Below are 6,000 nucleotides of genomic sequence, written 5' to 3'. Positions count from 1 at the left end.
ACACAAACCTTGTCCATGCAAGATGTTTCTACAGGATGGAGACAGATGTTTTCACCAAGTCACCAAGTTCACATATGTAAACTCCCCTGTGGCTGCAGTGGGGTGCGTCACACGTACTGTGACTGTAAGTCTTCTTCATAGGAATTATGAGGTGTGGTTTCAGATGACTGAACGGTGAGTAATCATTTCATAACATGCGGGTAGCCCTGCAAAGAGCATTGAAGAAAAAAATGGATTACACAAGATCCCATTTGTGTGGGGCCATGTGACATTGAGATAGATCACATTCTGTGTCGCTTTAATATGATGCTTGTGATTGTCTGCTACTGTTATGTGGTGCCATAAGCAGACGGAAATTTGATTATATTGGGTTACTGGCTCAAAATGACTCAAATGGATTGCTTTTGGAAAGCACCTATTACCTAATATGGCTGAATTCACGGTTTCAACTAGTACACAAACAGTTTAATTATGGTGTCTTATTTGAATAAGCCTGAATTTTTTTTCTGATTTAGCGTCACACAGTTGTGTACAGAATAACAGCAGTGTTTAAGAAAAAGGATTCGTAGCTTTTATTGTTATAAATGCAAATAACTGTAGATTCTGTTCCAAATCAACACATGAAGAAGAGCTCATCAAAATTAGTATTCATTTACAGAAAGTTAAGAAAAAAGTATATTGGGCTCTTTCTAAAAAATTATGTTTGCATTTTTCATTACGGACTCAAACATCCATCCATCCATTTTCTCAAGTGCTTGTCCTCATTAGGGTCAACTCACAGCACAGGTAAGTAGGAGCCTCTCCAAGCTGACTTCGGGCTAGAATAGTACACCCTGGGGTGGACATAGAGACAAGCAACCATTCACACTCACATTCATGTGTGTCACTATGGACAATTTAGAGTCTTTAACTAACCTAAGAGACATATTTTTGGAATGTGGGAGGAAACCTCAGGACCCAAAAAAAAAAAAAAAAAACTCGCAGGAAAAATTCCACACAGAGATGTTCCAATAGGAACAGGAATAGAATACTAATCCTGATTTCCTGACTGTGAGCAGCTACAACCTCCATTTACTATATGACGTGAAAAAAGAGTGGGGATTCTGTGCAATCATGTTTAGTCGTGTACCCACAGTTTCGGAAAACTCCTTCACTTCTGTGTAACATGGGGTCAACCTGAACTGCTATTCTGCTATACACAGGACAGGTTGGACTACATTCCACATGTAGCAGTTCACGGGAGCCTAAAGTTGGTCGATGCCGTGCAACGCAGATGTGAAGCATGTGCCTGTTTTGATATAATACCTATTGTAAGGATTTGAATCTTTATTCTCCTTTTTAAAACATAGTTATTCTAAACACAACTGTAATGGTGCACACTGTAATTTCAATATCTACGGAACAGTACTCGTTATGGACAAAAATACTGGAACCCCCGGCCATTACACCGACAGGAAATGTTCCTCCAAACCAAACTCAGCCAGCCACACCTTCATGGACCTCATGCTGGAACAGAAAATGACCTTCCCCAAAGTTGGATGCATGACTTTTGTATGATGCAGAACACAGGTGTCAAACTGGTGGCCCGGGGGCCAGATCCGGCCCGCCACATCATTTTATGTGGACCGCGAAAGCAAATCAAAAATGCTCGTTGTATTCTGGTGTAATACCATTGAGATATTTGCAAGCATTTGTTTTTGTTACCAATCCCACTTTGAAAATAAATGTAATAGTCGAAAAACATGTTTTTATAGGCTTCTGATTTCAAAACTGGTTATTCATCAATGTGTTGTTTATATTGTATGTAATTACAGTGTATGAGGTAATCTTTCATTTATATGGGTTCACAGTTGTAGTAGGCCTCCGAGGGAAGTCATAGATAGCTATGATGTGGCCCGTGACAAAAATGAGTTTGACACCCCTGATGAAGATTAAAGGGAAATAGGGTTCAGATCAGGGCAGCATGGTGAACTAGTGATTTGCACATCTGCCTCACAGTCTGTGGTTCAAGGTTCAGATCTTGGCTCTGGCCTTCCTGAGTGGAGTCCCCTGCAATTTGTTGGGAACCAGTACAAGAATACTCCACCTCTCTCCCAAAGTTAGCTGGGATAGGGCCCAGCTCATCTGTGACCCGAATGAGGACTATTGCTACAGAAAATTGATTTTTGGAGGGTTCAGCCCCTGATTGATTAGTTACCAAATTTGTTGGGCCTGTCGCTACTTTTCTCCGCATAGCAAATGATCTGCTGGCCTCAAGTTACATGTCTGCTTTTTAAGTCGTGTGGCAAGTCTCAAGTACGTTAAGGAGTCAGGACGGGACTGTGTGCATTCTGACTTTGTAGTTTAGTTGAAATTATCATGCAAAGTCTTGAAAGGGAACTTTTTATGGAAAATTTATTTATTATTGTTTGTATACAAATACGGCGGCACGGTGGACGACCGGTTAGAGCAGTTCTGTGGACCCGGGTTCAATCCCCGGCCCCGCCTGTGTGGAGTTTGCATGTTCTCCCCGTGCCTGCGTGGGTTTTCTCCGGGCACTCCGGTTTCCTCCCACATCCCAAAAACTCCCACATCCCATTAGTTGGTGACTATAAATTGCCCGTAGGTGTGACTGTGAGTGCGAATGGTTGTTTGTTTGTATGTGCCCTGCGATTGGCTGGCAACCAGTTCAGCGTGTACCCCGCCTCCTGCCCGATGACAGCTAGGATAGGCTCCAGCACGCCGGCAAGTGACGAGAAGCGGCTCAGAAAATGGATGGATGGATGTATACAAATATTGTATCTGGGTCTCTGCAGAGGCTGCCGACACATCGAGTATTAAATTAAACACTAAAATAAATGATTTGCTATCTGCTTATTTATGGAAATGTGCCTGTGAGTTAGCCCTTCTGAACCTTCGCCCCACTGTTATGTACAAGTGTAGTTGACTTTGAAAAACACCCCCTACCCTGAGTTTCTGCACCCGACCTCAACCTCAGCTGGTCGAAAACTGGAAACCAGGAATCAAACACTATCATGCAGAGACACTAGCATGCAGAAACACCAACATCCCCTTGTGGTGCAGAGCTGTAATCAGTTTTCTTGGGTGCACAGATTTGCATTAGGTAGTAGCGTTAGCTCCTGATAAACAGAGGTGGGTCGAGTAGCCAAATATTATACTCAAGTAAGAGTACTGTTACTTTAGAATAATATGACTCAAGTAAAAGTAAAATGTTTACTTGAGTAAGAACGTACGCAATGAAAAAAACTACTCAAGTAAAGAGTCATTTGTGAGTCACTTCAGATTTTTTTTTTAAATCAGAGCATGAACATCAAATAAAACAACAAATATATATATGGGAGTCAACACACACCTGCGACCATTTCAATGTTTCACTGACTGCAAAAATCAACAACACATGCATTGGTCCCGACAGAAACATTATTTGTTTTATTCACTTTAATGCAGAAGTGGGTAGTAACGCGTTACATTTACTCCGTTACATTTACTCGGCTGTTTTTTTCCCCCCTAAAATGAGTCATTTTGATTAGATTTGATTGATTTCGCAAAGGTTACTTGGGCGGTCATGTGACTGCCTTGTGTCGTCTGATTAGTGAATTGGAGTCAAATGACATTTGTGTTCACGTCTGACTGGCGCAACGGGCACGCAGGAATGGATAAATAAAAGTAGCGATAAACGGTGTAAAAGTATCGATCCTTCTTCACATAAATACTCAAGTAAAATTAAAAAGTACAGTGCATTTGAAGTACAGTTTATTGAAAATGTTACTTGGGTAAATGTAACGGAGTAAATGTAGCGCGTTACTACCCACCTCTGCGGATAAGCGGCACTTGATTGCGCAGTGAAGTTCTCGACGCAGTGGCAGTGGGGAGTACTTGCCTTTGGTGATGTGTCCATGCACCACATACACACAACATAGTGTATGAAATGTTGCTTCCACAGGTAAAAATGTTTTTATTGTCTTTATTGATGCTAGCTTTTTTTCCACACTCTGGACTCCTCTTTCGCATGTGGACGCAAGCAGCTGACCAGGTGCACCCTTGCCAGCAAGATGACCAAAAAGAGGCCGCTGAGTGACACTGGAACAGGAGATGGCCATACAGCGGCAAGAATGTGCACACTTGCTGGTGAGATCCACACTTGTATGAGACAGTACTCAATCAGCGCCCTAAAAACAGGCTGGTTCAGAAGACAGAAAATAGGGTGAAGAAGTGAAATGAAGTCTAATATAATTCTTGATCCTTGTGGTATTTGAACAAACGCAAAGTCAAAGACATGTTCATAAAGCACCTGGGAACTGTTTTACATTTTAAAAAAAAACAAGTCTTCTTAAAAGCAGCACCACAGTGTCTCCGTTGTTTATACCGTATTATGTAACACTTGTGTGTGTGTCATAACTGCTGTTATGTTCTACAGTGAAAAAAAAAATTATAAGGCAACTTGATCACATCAATTACATTAAAATCCAATTAGAAATAAATGGTCATCCAAATCCCATTAGAAATTTCTTTGGGACTAATTGATCATTGATCAGATTACATTAACTTCATTCTGTAAGACATTACAAACGCAAAGTGGATTCACATGGAGGCGCTGATAAACCCAGAAAGAGCCAAAGGTTCTTGGAAGCTGCTGTTTATTTGGGACAAATGTGCAACAGCCTGCTCTGAAGTTCCCTTGACCTGTTATGAGAATTTCCATCAATAGAATGCTCCAACAAACCTGAGGAAGAAGCATGTTTTTGAAACAGGTTGTTACTTGGCTTGTGACACACTGGCTGCAGTTTTGGACAAGGCTTTTACGAGTTGAGAGTTTTGGTCCAGAACTCCCCACCACACACAGGATATGCATCAGGCATAAATAACATCAGCAGCCAACCACAATGAAGAGTGAAGACAATTGCATTTTACTTAAAATATATTTATATATCTTTTAATAAAGATATATAAGTCGTTCATCCGGTTTCCACCCGCAGACCAACGGCCAGACTGAGCGGGCAAATCAAGATGTGGAGGCTGCTCTTCGCTGTGTTTGCCATCAGCACCCCTCCTCATGGTCTTCTCACCTGCCTTGGGTGGAATATGCGCATAACACCCTCGTTTGCTCTGCTACTGGACGGTCGCCTTTCATGACTGCATACGGTTACCGGCCGCCGTTGTTCCCTTCTCAGGAGAGGGAGGTGGTCGTCCCGTCTGTACAGGTCCATCTCCGAAGGGCTCATCGGGTGTGGCGGGATGCAAGGGCGGCCTTGTCCCGTACTGAGGCTCGCAACAGGCAGTTAGCTGATCGTCATCGGATCTCAGCTCCTCCCTACCGTCCTGGTGAGAAGGTCTGGACGAGATTTGCATTTGGCCGGGGGTTCTAAAAAACTGGGTCCTCGGTATATTGGTCCTTTCGAAATTGACTCTGTTGTCAACCCGGTGGCAGTTAAACTTCAGCTCCCTCCCACCATGAAAGTTCACCCGGTATTCCATGTCTCCTTGCTCAAGCCGGTTTCCTCCAGCCCCCGGTGTCCTCCAGCGGTGCCTCCTCCTCCTCCTCCGCGGATGGTTGATGGTGAGCCAGTGTACACGGTGGGGGAACTATTGGATTCCAGAAGAAGGGGCAGGGGTGTGCAGTATTTGGTCGACTGGGAGGGTTACGGCCCTGAGGAGCGTTCCTGGGTTCCCCGCTCTTGGATCCTAGATCCGTCCCTTCTCCGGGCCTTCCACTCTCTCCACCTGCAGAAGCCAGGAGGCGTCCTTTGAGGGGGGGATACTGTCATGGCCCTGTGTTTCAAGTTGTTTTTCTTTGTGTTGCAGTGTCTGGGTGGGGGTGGACATCGGTGACGCACCTGTCATGCATTGTAATCATCAGCCTTTTTAGGGGCCACCGTGACAGTGTGTGGGCGTCGGAATATTCACTCGTTTTTGCCGCCGTTCTGACCGCTGTCCAAATTTAGGCTCAATACGATTATACCACACGGACCGTTTGTCGTGTCTCCCTGCGTTATCTGTTTT

This window comes from Phycodurus eques, chromosome 8 (assembly GCF_024500275.1).
Source record: "Phycodurus eques isolate BA_2022a chromosome 8, UOR_Pequ_1.1, whole genome shotgun sequence".
NCBI lineage: Eukaryota > Metazoa > Chordata > Actinopteri > Syngnathiformes > Syngnathidae > Phycodurus > Phycodurus eques.
The sequence above is the reverse complement of the archived record's forward strand: the minus strand, read 5'-3'. Positions refer to the sequence as shown.